Source organism: Drosophila virilis, chromosome 3 (genome assembly GCF_030788295.1).
Source record: "Drosophila virilis strain 15010-1051.87 chromosome 3, Dvir_AGI_RSII-ME, whole genome shotgun sequence".
Lineage (NCBI taxonomy): Eukaryota > Metazoa > Arthropoda > Insecta > Diptera > Drosophilidae > Drosophila > Drosophila virilis.
Genome location: NC_091545.1, coordinates 19,235,336 through 19,252,296, shown reverse-complemented (window position 1 = coordinate 19,252,296; position 16,961 = coordinate 19,235,336). Strand labels below are relative to the sequence as shown.

The 16,961-nt window shown below is 40.7% G+C and overlaps 1 protein-coding gene and 1 long non-coding RNA gene across 2 annotated transcripts in view; both read right to left on the bottom strand.

Annotated features, from left to right (window-relative positions):
* The window catches only part of LOC6622393 (uncharacterized), a 73,544-nt gene that overhangs the window by 701 nt on the left and 55,882 nt on the right, over window positions 1-16,961 (bottom strand). The gene's annotated exons all lie outside the window — the stretch shown is intronic.
* LOC138911097 (uncharacterized) lies at window positions 825-2,700 on the bottom strand. Its single transcript, XR_011416406.1, has 3 exons — window positions 2,374-2,700; window positions 2,074-2,305; window positions 825-2,008 (listed from the first exon to the last, which is right to left on the bottom strand). It is a non-coding gene; the product is annotated as an uncharacterized lncRNA (long non-coding RNA).

The following is a 16,961-nucleotide window of genomic DNA, read 5'->3' as shown; positions in this document are numbered from 1 at the left end:
TTTACCTTACGGCCAACGGCTAATTGCGTAGCATAGAATATCAAAACTATAACTAAGATAACTCTAGCTTCACGAGGCATATTTTAGCTGCGAACGAGCTGTGTTACGCCAGAATGTCATAACGTATTTGATGACAACCCAATAAAATTCAATCGTACAACAGATCTTCTATTTATATTATAATGTCATAAGTCATTAGCCTGTACACTACAACAATTTTAGTACCCGCTTTTATTTACTTCCAAATACTTGTTTACCTAAACAATAGTGAGTTCTTGGATTTGAAAATAATACCTAGACCGGGATTCAAATAATTCAATTATTTTACCACATTTATATTGTACTTTAATAATGTAATCTGTTAATAGTAAGGTATAGTATAGTAGTAATAATAGTTTTAGCAATTCATTATAAGTGTAAAAGTATGTAAGTATCAAATAAGTCAAATAATGAGACGCGTTGTCAATCATGTTCAGTATTAAGTCCATCGCAAAGCCCTTTTGCTGCTAGAGTAAGGACTAATATTGGCAATAAAGAATAGGTATACTAGAGATCGTCATAAATATATTTAAAAACAAACAACTTTGTTTTTGACCATTCAGCCAAAAAATATATATTCCCTCTAGGATCTTTCCGATCGCTTTTAAACATATTCTCCCGGAGTCCCTTCGTTCATTGTAAAATAAATATGCTTAAAATAAAAATCTTTCACAATTGCAAATTTTGTTAACGCATACTCAACTGATTGTCCGGTTTTAAAAACACTTTAAAAAGTCAACAATTATTACTTCTTATTCATTATTGCTTTCACAACTTTTCGAGCGTAAAAAATACAAATGAAATTGAGCAAACAATTGCACATTTATTTGCTGCATAAATGGCGTGAACATTTTTAATAGCCGTAAAATTACAGCAGAAATTTATGATGGCGGAATAAATTTGAAAAGCTTTCTGAATGCAACGCGGCAGTATAATGGGACAGAATATCCTTAATTAGGTATTGCAGCACAGAAAAGATTGATCAACCCTTGGTTTACTCGAATTTGGATGATATATTGGGAGGGAGCAAGTAAAATTTAGCATAGTTTGACACATTTCGATAAGAAGAACACGACAGCAAATTGGAGAGGAGCAGAAAATGAAACTGTCAAAACCAAGGAAAATTCATTGACATCTGCAATTTGGAAAAGTTTTTTTTTTTCATCCAAAGAGTGAAAAATGGGGAATGAAGATGGCTGTGCGGTGCCTTGATCGTATCGTGCGGCAATTAGCATTTTGTGGCAATGTTGCACAATAATTTAACGAGCCAGCCAGAGCAGCGCAGCGGGAGCCTTTAGGACGAAGCCACAAAAAAGATGCCTGCAATTGTGCGAAGGGCGGCAAGACGATGCCCAAAAAAAAAAAGAGAAAAAAATTATTTGATTATCCTGCGGCCATGCGCTGTCACAATTTCGCAGACTGCCCGCCGAGCGTGTCCGGGGTCCGCTTCGTTTTGCTGCTCAGGACCCACAGTACCAGCTCGTCCTGTCCTAGCAGCAGCACGAAAACTGCCACATCAGCAAAAGTCTGTTAACTTCCGGTTTATGGTTGCAGCAGCTTATGGAGTCATTTCCGCTGGCTCGTCTTGCCCATTCATTCGGCTCAGCCAACCAGCTGGCGGTGCCCGCAGACCATTCTATTAAATCATCATTTCATTTTGTACTCGCTTCATTTTTTTTGTTATGTTGTTTTTTTTTTTCGTGCTTCCATTTTTCCCTTGCAACTCGGTAGCAGGACAGCGCACTGCGCTTGCGGTAATTTTTTTCAAGTGCTTCCTTAGATTTATAATTAAGATTTGGTTAGCAGCAATAGCGGCTCTTTTTGAATTTATGTGCCGGCAAATGTTGCCTGACTGCGGCGGCTGCGGCAGCGGCTATGTCTGCGTCTGTGATGGTTGCCCGGCTACTGCAGGCGCCTCTAAAAGCGGCAATTTATCATATTTCTATCGCCCGGCTCCTCCGAGCTGCAGCTAGAGTGAGAAAACTACAAGGTAAACTTTACCGGAGCAATTTAATTACGCTGATAGGTACTTACCTGTGAAGAGCGAAAAGATATGACTATAAAAGCAACATTATTATTAGACCGCTGCATTTTACCCTTCCATTCAATTTGCACTGCTTATAACTTGTCCTCATATGAATGGATGATAATTTTATGTTCACCGAATGTCTTTGCCTATCTATATGCCTGGCCATAAATAAGAACGTGTCGATCTTAGATACATAAAAAATAAAAAAAAGCAAGAGCAAGGCTATACTCGAGGTGGCTAAGATAAAAAGAAAAAAAAATACCCTTAGGCACATTTTCTTTTTGTCGTGTTAAGTGTTGTCTCACAATTAATTCGAGCTTAGCACAGTTGATATTCACAATAAATGGTTTTCTCTCAAGAGCTCGCATATGAGTTTTTTTTTTAAGAAAACTTAGTTTTCGACTGATTCTTTCCGTAGATCCTGGCTATAACCATAAGGTTTTTATAATCGAAGATTATTTTCAGCCAATATTTCAGAGGTGTCTTCTTCTACACATATAATGAAATAAATGTAGTTCCCTTAACAAACGTATGAAAAAGGAGAGCCAACATATAATTTAGTATATTGAGTCAAATATATCTATCGGTATTTAGCAAACTAGGGATGATCTGATAAAAAATTGATAAGTGCCAGCTTCTACTTCTCCAAGTTGAAGTGTTTAGCTCTGCTCTGTTGATCATTTTAATGGCAACTATTTTTTGTTTAAGACATTATTTAAAAGGAAATTCGCTTGAAATACTGGTCATATTTTCATTTTTCGTTTGGCAAATAAAAAGCAGTCAATTCTACAACTAAAGAATTCCCACACCAATCGCCTATTTCCTGACAGTTTTTTCTCACTCCTTGTTACCAACTGTCGCTCAGCAAGTTAATGAGGAACAACAGCGGCATCGCCTTTACGTGAAGCTGCAGAAAAGTTTTGCTCAAGTGGCATTTTTCCATTTTCCACATACAGGCGTTCGCGTTTTAACTCGAAGCGGCAGCTGCTGTTGGAATAAAGACGATGATTTCGTTGATTTGAATTGTGATTAAAATGCAGTGTATAATTTTTTGGCACGCCTTGCCAGTCTGAGACAGCCGGAATGTGCGGCCCAAGAAGTTTTTGCCTCGTTTCACACTTTGTCAGACTGTGCTAAAATGCAGGACGAGATCGGGATCGGGAGCGGCAGCGGCAGCGGGATAAAATGCGGCAAAGGAAGCCAAAGAAAAATTGCAAACCGCAACTCGTGTCGACTTGCCGCTCCAGCTCGACTTGATGTTAGAATAATGAAGAGGCAAAACTTTTGCGCTAGGCATGTAATTTTTCGATGTGACAGCCGGCGAGGAGAGACCACCAGCCACCCAGCCACCCCACGTACCGGAAACGGTAGTTGTCATTCGTTTTCTGCATTTGTTACAAAGTTACATTAAAAAGAAAAAAAAAACAAGAGAGAGTGGTAAAAAGAGAGAGAAACACACTGCATAAAAACTTCTGTTGTGCAAGATCTCAAGCGCTTCGTGCATTCTTATTACTCGCTTCTTTTTACTAACTTCCATTTAGGCCGAACACTTGCAACGCTCGCAATATGAGCGCCAGTCCTGGCCTCAGTTCCAGTATTTCCCACATCAGCGCATAAATCACAGCCGGCCCAAGCCTAGGCCGCGTTATAAATGCGAACAATGACACAATTGATTGGCCAATTACGTGCGCTTCGGGGTGATTATGACGTTACGTACCGTTAGCCAGCCCACTCGTTTGCCGTTGCCCTGCAACTGAATGTGAACCTGAACCGGGCGCTAAAGTGGGCTGGGCATGGAGCTGTCCATGGGGGTGTCCAGACGGCGTGCATGTCATGCCTGGCTAAATTTACACAATTAAATGCGTGAAATTCGTTTGAATAATTGAGCAATTTTTCTGTGCATGGCGGGGGCCACAACAATTTGGGCATATAGCCTCAACAAGCTGTTTGTTTTAAAGATGTTGGCGAAATTTAATGGAAAATTGACGCACAAAAAAAAGGCAACTATTAACATATTATGACCCATCGACGAATTAAAATATGCCATCTGTATCATCAGCTATATGGGCCTCATAATCGTAAACCATAATTACACGTATACTAAAATGGAAACCATTCAAAAAATGTTGTGTGTGGAAAAGGTCGCTAAGGACTAAATCCAAGCGTTGAAGACTGCCCGAATCCTGTGCGTCCATAATGTGCTAGCATGGAGATGCGTTAAGGTTCAGAATGGATGGGCACAAAAAAAAAAAAAGGAGAAATTTTCGCAACTTTATTGCCAGTGGCCGAGGCAAGGCAAAGCCACAGCTAATTTATTTGCAGGCTCGACCATCTATGCGACACAGCAGCGCAGAGAACACAGAGAACGTCATCCTGGCAGGCACTTCATTGTGCAGTGGCTCGTTTAAAATGCTGATTCAGTTTCATCATTAACCAGATTAATATGGCTCGGCGCTAACAGGGACAGGCGCAATATGGCAGCCGGAAGCCCCATGCCGCATCTGCAGTCCGTTCTCAAATTGGTAATCGATGTCCATCCCGAGCATGTTCTAGTCATCGCCAGTCTCCCGCATGAAACTGTCCTTGCCAATGGCCATGTGGTCATCCTCATCGCCACCATTATCGTTGTCCTCATTGCAGACACTTCAAGTTTATCACATTGCAGTTTGTCGAGCGTCACGCGGCGTATGCGAAATATTGGGCCAATGAATTTTTATGCGAGCCGTGTGCATCGCGTAGGGCTTTAGATAATTATGCAGCGAATTTCTGGCTAATCGACCAAACCAAAATGGCGTTGTGGCTCTTTAATCAGGCAAGTGTTTTGCTTAAATTTCGTTCGCTGCAATTTTTGATCAGCAAACACTTGACAAAAGAGAACATCTTTGGGTAGATTATGGAGCATCAGTATATTGATACCCATTCCCTGATCCGCTTTGGGTTCGCTGATTGCAATTTTAGACATTTCCGGCGACTTCTCGTTCTGTGCTCTGTGGCCCACGGTTTACTTAGTATCTCTGGCAGCAGCCGCGTGGAATTGTGATAATATTTGCCCGAAAAAGTATTTACATTTTACTCAAAGTTGGTTGCTAAGAAAGTATTTTTTTTTTTCGCTCTCTCTTCCCGCTCCCCACTCTGAATTGTAAATGGGGAAAGTGCGGTGGAGGCGGTGCAATCACAGTTTTCGACATTTTACGAAATTGTATCGGCGTCAAAGTTTTCCTTTACTTATTTGTTTGACTACTGTTTTGGTTTTACTCCTTTTTCGCTTAGCGTGAAATAAGAAAACTTTTTTATTTAAACAAATTTTTAGCGTAGGCACGCGTGGCATTTCGTTTAAAGTTTGTTTTCGCTTCCAGGACAAAACCCTCGAGTTTCCCCTTTAGTTGGTTTGCAGTTCAGTTTATATTTATATTATAAAACCCGACTTGCACGAAGCGTGCTTTCAGTTAGACTTAAAAAGATATCGTTCAAAATATTAAACATTTATGAATAAAGATTTGTAACATTCCAATTTCAAACTTCAAAAACAACGTCAGATATAGAAATCCTTTACAAATCTGATATTATGAATTCGCACGGAAACATATTCGAATAGGAGTAGATTGACTGGACTTTGTAGGGTCTTCAGAAGAAATTTCAGATTTTTGATAACGAATTTCAAAAATACCAAATTCGAAAGGATTTACTTAAGCATAGCAAAAAGAAATGGATTGTTTCCAATCCATTCGATTGTTCCCAATCCAACATAAGACTCTTTCCAAGTAGTGTTGTGTACTTAGAGCCAACTTCAACTCGTTAGCCGGTTTAAATTTGATCTGATATACAGGCAGTCAAAAGTACAAAGGTCTACCGGGGTGAACCTCATTCTATTTAACACAGCCACACTGCCAGACAGCCAGATGGCCAGCCAGCCCAGTCAGACGAACAGGCGGAGAGGCAGCATGACAGTCAGATACATTTGGCTCGAACCGACCAATTAAATTTCACCCGCATCAATAATCATGAAAGCAAAAATTTCCAAAGCGGCCGCATGTCTAGGAAAAACTCGAGAACGTGTATATCCGAGTCGGAAAGCCTGCAAAAGGCCACATAAAATGTAAGCGCGAAATTAATAGGCACGTGGTGATGACGGCGCCGCGTTAGACTTGAAGTCGACAAGCGTGTAAATGATATAAATTCAATTTAATAAAATTGTTAAAATCGCAACGAGCGAACTGTGAAAATGCTTTGCGCGCAGGTGAGCTGAAAATATCTGAGAAGTTGCACTGGCAGGCGGGCTTTCCTATCTGACACTAAACTTTAGGGGGGAATGGCGGAAACGGAACGGGAAATACCCGTGCAAATTCCAAGACATTATTTCACACAAAGTGGGTAAAGTTGCTCTCTTCTGTTGTCTGTCGACTATTGGTCTGGAGCTGTGTCGTTGTCACCGTTGTTATTGTCACGTCTAACTGCGACAACTGTGATGCTGCTCGAGGACGAGCCACCCGACCAACGGAGCTTTGATATTACTTCAAGGGACAAGCGTGGATTTCATTTGCTCGCTGTAATATCAGGATAATCGCATAATTTTTAAGACCCGTGGACAACACGGCTAGCTAATAGGGTTAAGGGCAATTGAATTGCGGCTATTATATTTGTCGAAAGTGTATTGCTAAATGGTGTTTTGTAAACCTGCACGTGACATTGGGGACAGGTCCTGTTTTCAGTTTATTTGATGATTTTCAATTAAACTGGAAATTGAAATGGAATTGAATTTAGCGGAAGTCGTTAGATTTAATAACTATAACTATCTTTTATTGTATTGTCCGGGGCAGCCTACTCGAAAAGTACCTTCAATCGGAACAAGAGCAAGTTATCTCTGCTATACTTATGTATATGGCCAACGCTTCCGTTAGTACTTAAAAATCCAACTCATCCTGAACTCATTGGGAAGTGCTTACCCCACAAATTTCATGCAATTGCGGCCCTCTCCGCCCCGCTGCTGTGGCTGCGGTTCTCTTCATGTCTAATTTAGCGACATTTTATTGTACTTTTCGCCGCAATCGCTTTCCATTGTTGAAATACAATTTTCTTGTCGCATTTTAGTCAAGTTATTTTATTTTATTCTTGTTGGCCGCAAAATGTTTCTGGTCGAGCACTGCTCGCCGCCTAAAAGCAGGCAACATGCATAGGACACAGATACTCGTACTGTGCCAATGGCAATGTTGTCTGTCGTTTGCACATTTTGGTAAATTTTGTGTGTACTTTGCGGACACACTTGGTCTATTCGCGGGCATGAGTGCGGGCGAGGCCAACTCTCTGCTATGGCTGCTGTGCCTCCACATAACTCAGACACAGTGGCTGCGACAGCGACTGCGGCTTTGTATGCACTTCTTTCATGAGGTCTCTTAAGATAGTGCAAGAATTATTGGCAAGCGATGCGGTTTCTGTGAGTATGCTCTTGTGGGTCCTGCATGGCCCCGCATGAGTGTCGCATATGTTTTATTAAAATGAGCTCAAATTTCGCTTTCAATTTGCAGACAATTTTACCAGTTTTTTGCATAGGCAACTGCCAGCCATCGTCAGCTGTTGATTTTGGCCTTGTTTCACTGTTTGAAGGGGTTGTTTTCATTAAAAATGCGTCAACTTGACAGCAAGTTGTAAAGAACGCTTGCCTGCCATAAGTAAAACACAAGCAGCTTCCTTATACATACAAAATTTAATACATTTTTTATACTTACTAAAAGGAAATTTTTAAACTTGCTCTCCAACCACAGCACCAACAGTCGAGTGGATCATAGCTCGTCTGTCTCTATGAACGCATCGATCTCTGGCTCTTTTACTAAAATTAATAAATATCGACCCTTTTCAGCAGGGTCGTAAGATCTAGGAAAATAATCGGAGTACTAGAACAAAGCTCGTTGTACGTTTCAGCAATTACGAACTCAGAACAGGGTCAAAATGGCTGAATAATGGACAATGGCTGTATGCCACTTTCTCATCCGATTGTCTTCGAACCTATTGTCAAGGACCTTTTATTCAATCTGCCACATTGAAAGAAAATAATACATTTACGTGACGTGACTGAGAAAAATCAAACCCCACGTTTGGTAAATGGGTAGTTTAATGAAACTTTTATCTGAAATCTAAATTCCAGCTACTGAAATCGAACAAAAATTTATGTGTATATACTAACATCTTTATCTATGCGTTTCATATTTTGCTACAAAGTTAATATACTCTCCATAAACTAATCAATACGAATAGTGTTGATAATAAGTGCGAGTAGAAATGCTAACGAACTCTCAATACCAATTACAAATTAAAAGAGAAGCTAATCGAACCGAGTTGCAACTGCTTTAATTTTGATTTAAACTGTCGAACATTCGAAACTATGCAAAATAAATTGGATAAGAAAATGTAGCCTTAACGAGCAGTTCATTAATATTTATAACAGAGCGTCAACAGCTCTGAATGGGTGTGTTTGTGTGTGTAAAAGTATGTGGTACGGTAAAGAACAAAGCGGCCAAATTAATTTAACGCCAACGCCATCGCCATCAGTTGCAACTAACAACAGAAAAAGCATGGGGAAAGGAAATCAACTGAGGTCAGAGATAAAAAAAAAACAAACTTTTCTTTTTCTCTTAATTTCAACAGCTAGACAAAATGGCGTTGAGCATACCAATGGCAATGGCAATGGTAAAGGCAACGGCAACGGCAGCGGCATAGGCCAACCCTCGTTGTCTGTATAAAGCGGAGCACAATCCGCAATAGTGCACATTGGCACACTTGATTGATTTCATTTTATATACGATTTTCCAATTACAGAAGCGCTAAAATCAGCAGAAAATCAGATGGCGCACAGTGGGCAAAAACAGTCGCTGGCAAAAACAGACAACGAGCCTACTATTTAAGCAAACATTAATCAAATAGATGTGTGTTTTTTTTTATTATTTTGTAAAAGTAATTTTGAGTGGAGTATATTTATTTATTTCGAAACAATATCAACATCTTTGACATTATAAGAGTAAGAGTGGTATTTAATTAAAATATTATTTATAATATGAATGTATTTTAATTAATGTTAATAATAATAATAAAAGAGCACACTCAAGAGCACCCACTGTACTCGCTACCAAAGCCAATGAAGACCATCCATAGTGGCAAATAGAATAATCTAAGTTGAGCTCTATGTGTTCGTTTGGGTCTCGATTTTCAAAAGCACAAAGCAACCAGCCTAATTGCGGAAGCAATGCGCCGGAGAATTAGTTTTCTATAGCCGACCACAAGCCAGGGCGTATACGTAATACAGAAATTTAACTTTTATTTGATGCCCGGTTCGCTCGTTGCCCCCCTAGCTGCGACTGTAAAATGCCATGAAAATGGCAATTAGCCTGGCTGCTAAGACGCTAAGCGGTCAGTGGGCGTTCGGCTGCGTGTGGGTCAGGGCTATATTAATGAATAAACATGACCAAATGAGTTTGGACAACAGCAGTACAAATGGTCTTGGACTTAACACTTGGCTCGTGCTCTGCGCTCAACTGAGTTGAGCTGAGTGCAAAACTTTTGCAATAAAAAGCCAAAGAAGTTCCACGTGTTTGGCATTGAGAGACGCGCAATTAGTGCCGCTCCACATTGCGCTGCACTTTCTAGATGCAGCCACCCAATTTGACCGAATCAGAAGCCGTTAAATTGTACAGCGCATAACAAATTGGTTTTTTGTCAGCTCCAACATGTGCTGCTTCAGACAATTCTCAGCATACGCAGACAAGCCTTTAACTGCAGCTCACACCCACCACAGCCCAGTAAAACTGTCAAGAGAGCCGCAACCAACATCGCTGAACACTGTTTTTGTTGTTGATGTGGGTGTGGTTGTTGTCGCTGATGCTGCTGCCAGCATTGTTAATGTCATTTAGCTGGAGCTTCGGTTCTAATCGGAGTTGGTGGCAGTGTCTGCTTGATATATTGTTATCATTTTAACAATGGAAATTATTTCATTACATTGTTTTTAGCGCCCTTTTATTATGTTAGGCACGGTCTTTGTCAGAGGGCGTTAGCGTCAAATTGCTTGTTCGTATTTGACAGAGACTGTAGCAGGAACTCTGCCTTCAGGGTCTTAATGATAGTAACAATGGTAAAAATAAATAGGATAAGTATAATAAAGAGTATGCATATAATTTATGGAATTAAGGTAACATCTGAGTAACTGGATTCGGTTATATAATATTCCTTTTCCCTGTTTTCAAGCTAAACAAATTTGTACCTTTTTCAAGTATTAAAAACTTTCACTGACTAAACAAATGCTTGCGAATCAAATAAGTCCTTCAAAGCGCTTTGAAGTTACATTTTACTAACTGAAAACAGAACGAGAGGCTGAGATGCCTCGTCAAGATACACGATAAATGCGTATTTAGTTCATTTGCATTTAAAATGAAATGAAAATCAGACCAGCATAAAAATAAAAAGAAACTGAAAGCAGATATGGCAAAACGATGTATATTATAATATTTGGACATCATTAAAAATGCTACATCTGAATGAGCGTAAAGCAGGACAGAGCACTCCTTGTCGTCGTCCTCGTTCTCGTCCCTCGTCTGCCTGATGAAGGCACTGTCGTTTCGCCTTTTGCTCGATATGCATAAATGTCAAAGTGATTACAATGCAGGCAGGACCCGCCCGCAATGTGTTTATCGTTTTGTCACATGCTTCAATGCATTCGACGGCAGCATTCAGCCCAAAAAAGGACAGCTCCAGGACACGAGCTGCAGGCGCTGAGCTGTGAGCCGTGAGCTGTGAGTGTGACAACGCCCATTCATTCGCTCACTCGTTGCTTACAGGCCCATCGAGCACGACAAGACGACAGGGCGACAGAGCGACAGGCCGACAGGACAACTGGGCGAGTCTAAAGCAGGAACATCGTCCATCGTCTTGATGTACGCAGGTGTGCTTATTGCCGCTCGGCTGCACTTCGTTTGAAGGCAAGCCGAAAATCTCGACAGCAGATCAAAGCCAAGTTCCTATCCCAGACCCTGTTCCAGACCCAACCCCCTTCTGGCTCACTCACAGGCGTCTTGCAATTGCTGCTCAAGCTGTCTTCGCCTTTGCATGAATTTCTGTGAGTACTTGGCCACAAATGAAAAGCAACGTTTTAATAATTTTGCCCTCGAAATCCTTTCTGAGCGCATTTCATGCCAAGCAATTTCCGGTCACATTTGCGTGACAAGTGCCACCACAGTGAATGGTTGCTGAGGGGTGCTTCATCTGGGTCTAGTTTAGTGGTCGGTGATTCACAAGTTTTGTGGTGCTTTTGACTAAGAGCTGAGGCCCTAATTGTGTGTGCTCAGTGCTATGCTTCGATTCGTCTAGCTTGTGTTCGTATTAGAGGGCCGATAGAGATAAGGATAAACGTATAGCTTATAATATATATCTTAATTACACCCACTATACGCTCTCAACATGTTACTTTGCCCCTTAAAAATTGAAAAGTCCAAATGTGGCACACACCAGCCTGCTTAAATGTGACTAAAGCTTCACAGTTGCAAATGTTTCGACTGTCGGTGCAAAAACCGAGTTGGCAGTTCCATTTCCATAGACAGCTCACTCACAGCTCGTCTGAAAACACTTTGAACTTTTTAAATTTTTAATGAATCAAAAATGTTTTCACACTTTGGCTCACCTTTTTTCACGAGCACCCTATTCTACACACATGTGTGTTGTGTCTGTGCTTGTGTGTAAATTGGTGAATGGATGAGTTGTCTACTATGCTCGGTAACATGTCCTCTATTCTGTGAGTTGATTTCCATTTCCACGAAAAAAGAAAAATAAAGACTGGAAACAGCTCGTCAGCAGCAGTTTAGCCCCTTACTGGGGCTCGGAAAGACCCCAGAAAATGTAATTGAACTTAATTCGATTTGAAGCGAGACAAGTTTTTTGACAGCTGTTCAAGTTCTCAAAGGCGTTCGAATTGCGTTGCTTGAATTACAGCAAGAGCAGGCTTAAAGTGTTGCATCACAGTGTAAAACAAAGGAACATAATTAATGGGCATTTTTTTGTTATGATAATTTGAACACTCGAATGTTCCGTAGATTCTTTTTACACTTGGCTTCCGCGAGCCCAGCAAAGACAAGCTTGATAGAACTAAGTTGCCACACATGTATATAACTGAAGGCATTAAAATGTTATGCTTATTAAAGAAATATTAAGTCGATTAAGCTGTAGGTCGGTTTGTCTGTCTATATTAACTCATTTATTTTCTAGTTGGGCTATTCTTATTTTAATGCATTATTATTTGCTCTCAAGTATACAATATACGTAGGTGGTACACCTACAGAGTCAAGTGCCGATGGCTAAGTGTCCAAGTCGTGGTCAATTTTTGCGCATATGTTGCCATGAAAAGAGCTCGAGTACAGCAGCTTGCAATCCGCAGACCAACACACACACACTCACAATGGCAGCACAAATTTTCCATTTGCCATAAAAAGCACTTGAGAAACCAGTAAAAAAAAAAACAAGAAAGAACAGAAATTTTTGAGACACCGAATGCTCAATACCCTGTAACAAACATAACAATTTAGCAGCTATATAATCTGGAGTTTACTTAATACAATTTTGTTAATCCAATCGAACGATATCTCTTACTGTTAGACTGAGAGTCTTGTCCTAATCTAGAATACTGTCTGCTGCAGTGAGTTACAAATTTGCTGGAAGAAATGATAGCACCCTCTGACATGGTCTGGAAATCTTCCAATTGTGCACCCTAAGGCAATTTGTGTGTTGTTGTGTGGCCCCAACAAGTTTATTTTCCTGCCAGTCAGCCGCACAATGGCCACTGAGGTGGGCAAGCTTCAACAAATACAAATGTTGGCGTATGGAGTATATGAAATATGATTTGAAAATTACTGCAAGCTGATTGCATTGCTTGCGTATGGATTTTAATTGGTCTAGCTGTGAGCAAGTGGGATAAGAAATCTCATTTGAAATAAGGAAGGGAGCGCTGCCCTCGCTTAATCGAGAGTCAATTGCTGCCGAGTGGCACGCCAACTCAATCCTATCTACAAATATTTTCCAATTCATCGACGAAGCCTTACTCAAACACACAATAACCATAAATCTTTGGTGCTGCACTTAACTTGAGCCAAAGTGCATATAATTTTCATTTAAATACCTATAGAATTTGTTGCTCGTCGCTCCTTTGTGTCTGGCCCACCAAAAAAAAAAAATAATATTTATATATATAGTAATAGGAAAAGTAACTGAAAAAGTGTCCTCGCTAGAGCTACGACAACGTGACTGCCTGAAAGTCTGAGCAATATTTTTGCATTTTGCAATATTTTTGAGAGCGTTGTTAATTTCATGGCTGAATGGTTAGTGTTTTCGGAGGAGCAATTTCTTTTCTTGAAAGGTGCTATTGCAGCTTCACTTTACGGGTATGTTTGGGTATGTTTTGAATAAAGCCAGAATTGTGCGCACATTTGTTCGTTGAAACCTACCGAATTTTTTTTTTAGTTTTTTTCTGATATCTATGCAAACAACAAATGCAATTAAATTTGCGCATAACTTTGCATTACTAATCGGTTTGGCAGAACTTTTTTAATCACTTCCACACCTATTCAAAGCTATGCGCGGAGCTGATAATAAGCTCTGCTTAAATTAAAAACTTTTCACCCTCCAAAACTTATTCTCATCTTTTTTTTTTTTTGTTTTGGATGCTCCCCACTTGATGCTGCAATTTCCCAGCGCTAATTGCAATAAATTTGCGTTAATAAACTGAAACTGAGGCAAATTGCCAGCAGCCTTGGCCAAGTGGAGCAGAATCGGTTTGGGACTAAACCATCTAGCAACATTTTTGTTTTGATACCCTGGCAGGGGGTGTCATAATATTGTCGGGACTTTGGCACAGAATGGAAGGAGACATTGCCAAGCATATTAAGTATATATATTCCTGATCGGGATAATCCAATTCGTCCTTCAGCACGTCTGTCATTCTGGCAGATTTTTGGTGTTTAATCTTGCAAGAAAGATTTTTCTGCTTTATATTCGAAAACTTTTATCTCATCTTATTTTAAAAAAAAATGTCGAGAATCTGCGTGGTCTCAGCAAGGGTATTTCATATTCGATAATCACTTTCATTTCTTCTTATTTCACTTGAACGAAAGTTGCATAAAATAATTTGGGCTTTTCATTAAAAATATTTTCACAACTTGAATTTCGTTTTAATTTTTAAGTAAGAACAAATCAAAAAGATTATTTTTATAATACAAATAAACTCATGATTAACTTTTATGATAGGGGAAGAAATAGCATCTCCCAATTGTATTATTTGTACCGCTTGAGGTTTTTAGCTTCGACCACGCCCACAGCAATTAGCATGAACAACCAGTCAGTTGACTTTTTCGTCGACGCTTTCAGAGTGATTAAAATCGCACAATGGACAGCAATCCACAAGATGACCAGCGCGACTGCATCTCCTTCCTTCCCTTTCGGTCTCCTTCCGGCAAAACCACACAATGCCTCACATTTGCATACACTTTGAACTATTTTAGCAGCTTCACATGAGACCCCACCCCAGCTTCCTCAACCTTCACAGCTTGGGGCAGCTACCAGCTACTCGTTGACTCGACAATTTTGCGAAATTAACCTCAGACTCGACGGCGGCCTCAGGTCACGTTGCAATTTACCAGCCAGCGTTCACGTAAGCCACTTGGGTCAACGTCAACCCACCGTTAGCTGCCCTTTGCCCGCATCATTTGTCAGTGGATGAGGCTGCTGACGTTGCGGCATTGGCATAAATTTAAAGTGACTCGGTCGGAGAAGTGAGCACCGACAATAGCGGCAACTGTAGCGTCGTCAGCTAACTAATGATGCCCTAAATTGAATCTAATCATCATTAACAATTACACAGCAGCGGCGTTGGCTCGTGTGATTACCCCCAGTCAGAGTAGCTCACTCGACCATTAAGTCTAATCATATGCAAATAATTAAGCGCAGTGACACGACCGGCACGGACCAGACAGCCGGTCAGCCGTTGAAATATTTCCCTTAGGTCCCATCGTGCAGTTGTCGCCAATACTTTTGTGCTCTCTGCTCCCCGATCTCTGGGCCGTGCCGCCCATGTGCGTGCCAGATAGACAGCCAGGCAGCCTGGTTATGCTCCTGCCCTTCTTGCCTGCTTCAACCCTGTGCATTGTCGTCATCAACGCTGTGGAGTGCCTGCTGATAATGCACACACTCGGTTCATAGGTGGCTAATAAATTTGAATATTAATTGTCAGTGTCTGTGCCTGTGGTTGCACTCTGAGATTAAAATGCGCCGGTGCAGGGCAGAGTCAAGGCTGTGGTTCGGTTTTCTTTAGGTTGGGGTAGTTTTCAAGGCTTCTAATTGGTTTCACCACTAAATTAGATAATAGGCTGAACAATTTGAATTAAATCGAAATTTCGTAGCTTCAAGTATTTTCTGCAATTACATTTGACCAAAAAATAAACTGGCCAAAAATGCAAGCAAAAAAAAATGTGAAAAACATGTACTTTTGCATATTGTACTGCAGTCATTTATTTACAATTAAAACCTCCCAATGGATGCTATTTTCGGCCAAAATTAATGTCTGCTTAAGTTAATAATTTAAATTCGGATGTTACCCATAGGAAAAGCACGAACGAAAACAAAAAGAAAACTCTGGTCGAGACTACCTGACTGTGAGATATCCCGCATGATCTGCAACACTATGCATTTAAGATGTACTATGACATATGTATTATTACTGGCGAAATCAGCTCGACTGTTGAATATGACCACAAATTCATAAACTCTACGGAGTATCCATCTGCCTACTTTTTGTATAAGCTCAACTTCTTCACACCCTTTTTTACCCAGTTAAAAGACCAAAAATTTCAGCGAACCAAGCAGTCATATGGACAACTCCGTAAAGTCAAAAAAAAATAAAATGTTGGCGGCGAACCCCATTGTAATACTCGTCCCTTGCCTGGTCGCAATGGCTGGGTAGCTGCCACGATTAATTTAACGCTCCACTGTGTCAAGCTGTTGTGGAATGTACTCGTACACTGCCCAAAATGGAATGGACGCAATCTGCATTTAAGTCTTTTGGATTGCATGCTTTTGGGCGCAGTGCACTTGCGAACTGACCAATAGAATCATTTTCCGTTTCCGTTACGTTGCAAAAATGTTTCCACAAGCAACTGAGCACGTGGGCACTTGCTTACCCACAGCAAGTGGCAGGGTTTGGTTGCCTCTACACAAGTGAGTCTAGGGATTGCAATGCTTGAGGCCAGAGGACGAGATTCGATGACTGCGAATTGCTGCGCCGCTGCCAAATAAAAATGCGATTTAATAGCTAAATTACGCCCTCAATATGTGTGTATCTGTGCCTGTCTGCCGACTTTTCTGCTGCGTTAGGCAACTTTATGAATCCCACAAACTCACTGTGCTCCTCTGCGCCACCTATCAAACCAGCGTGCTAGGCTGATTGCACTGTGCATTTGTGTGTCTGCGTGTATGAAAGTGTAAGTGTGGGATGAAAAGCTGCACATGCAGCAGAATTTTAAGCCACGTGGCCATCGTTGGACGACCCAACGCTTTTGACTTTTAATTGCATTACACGAAAGTCATATATTAATTGCATAATTGAATGCAGCCAACGTGCAGTGGGTAAAAATTTGCTGCGTGGTTGCACACTATTGTTGCAAATAACAACATAAATGAGGCTTCAATTGTTGGCCATGTGAAGGCAATTGTCTGGTGGCCCACAGAGCCAAGTCAATAGAGCAATCAAAATATTGAGGCACTTGTTACAAAATCACTTAGGAACTCTGAGAACAGCCTCTACCCAGGTGGAAGGTAATCATGTATGTGAAAATGCACGAAGCTAAGCTAAAAGTCGAGAAAACATTTATTTTCC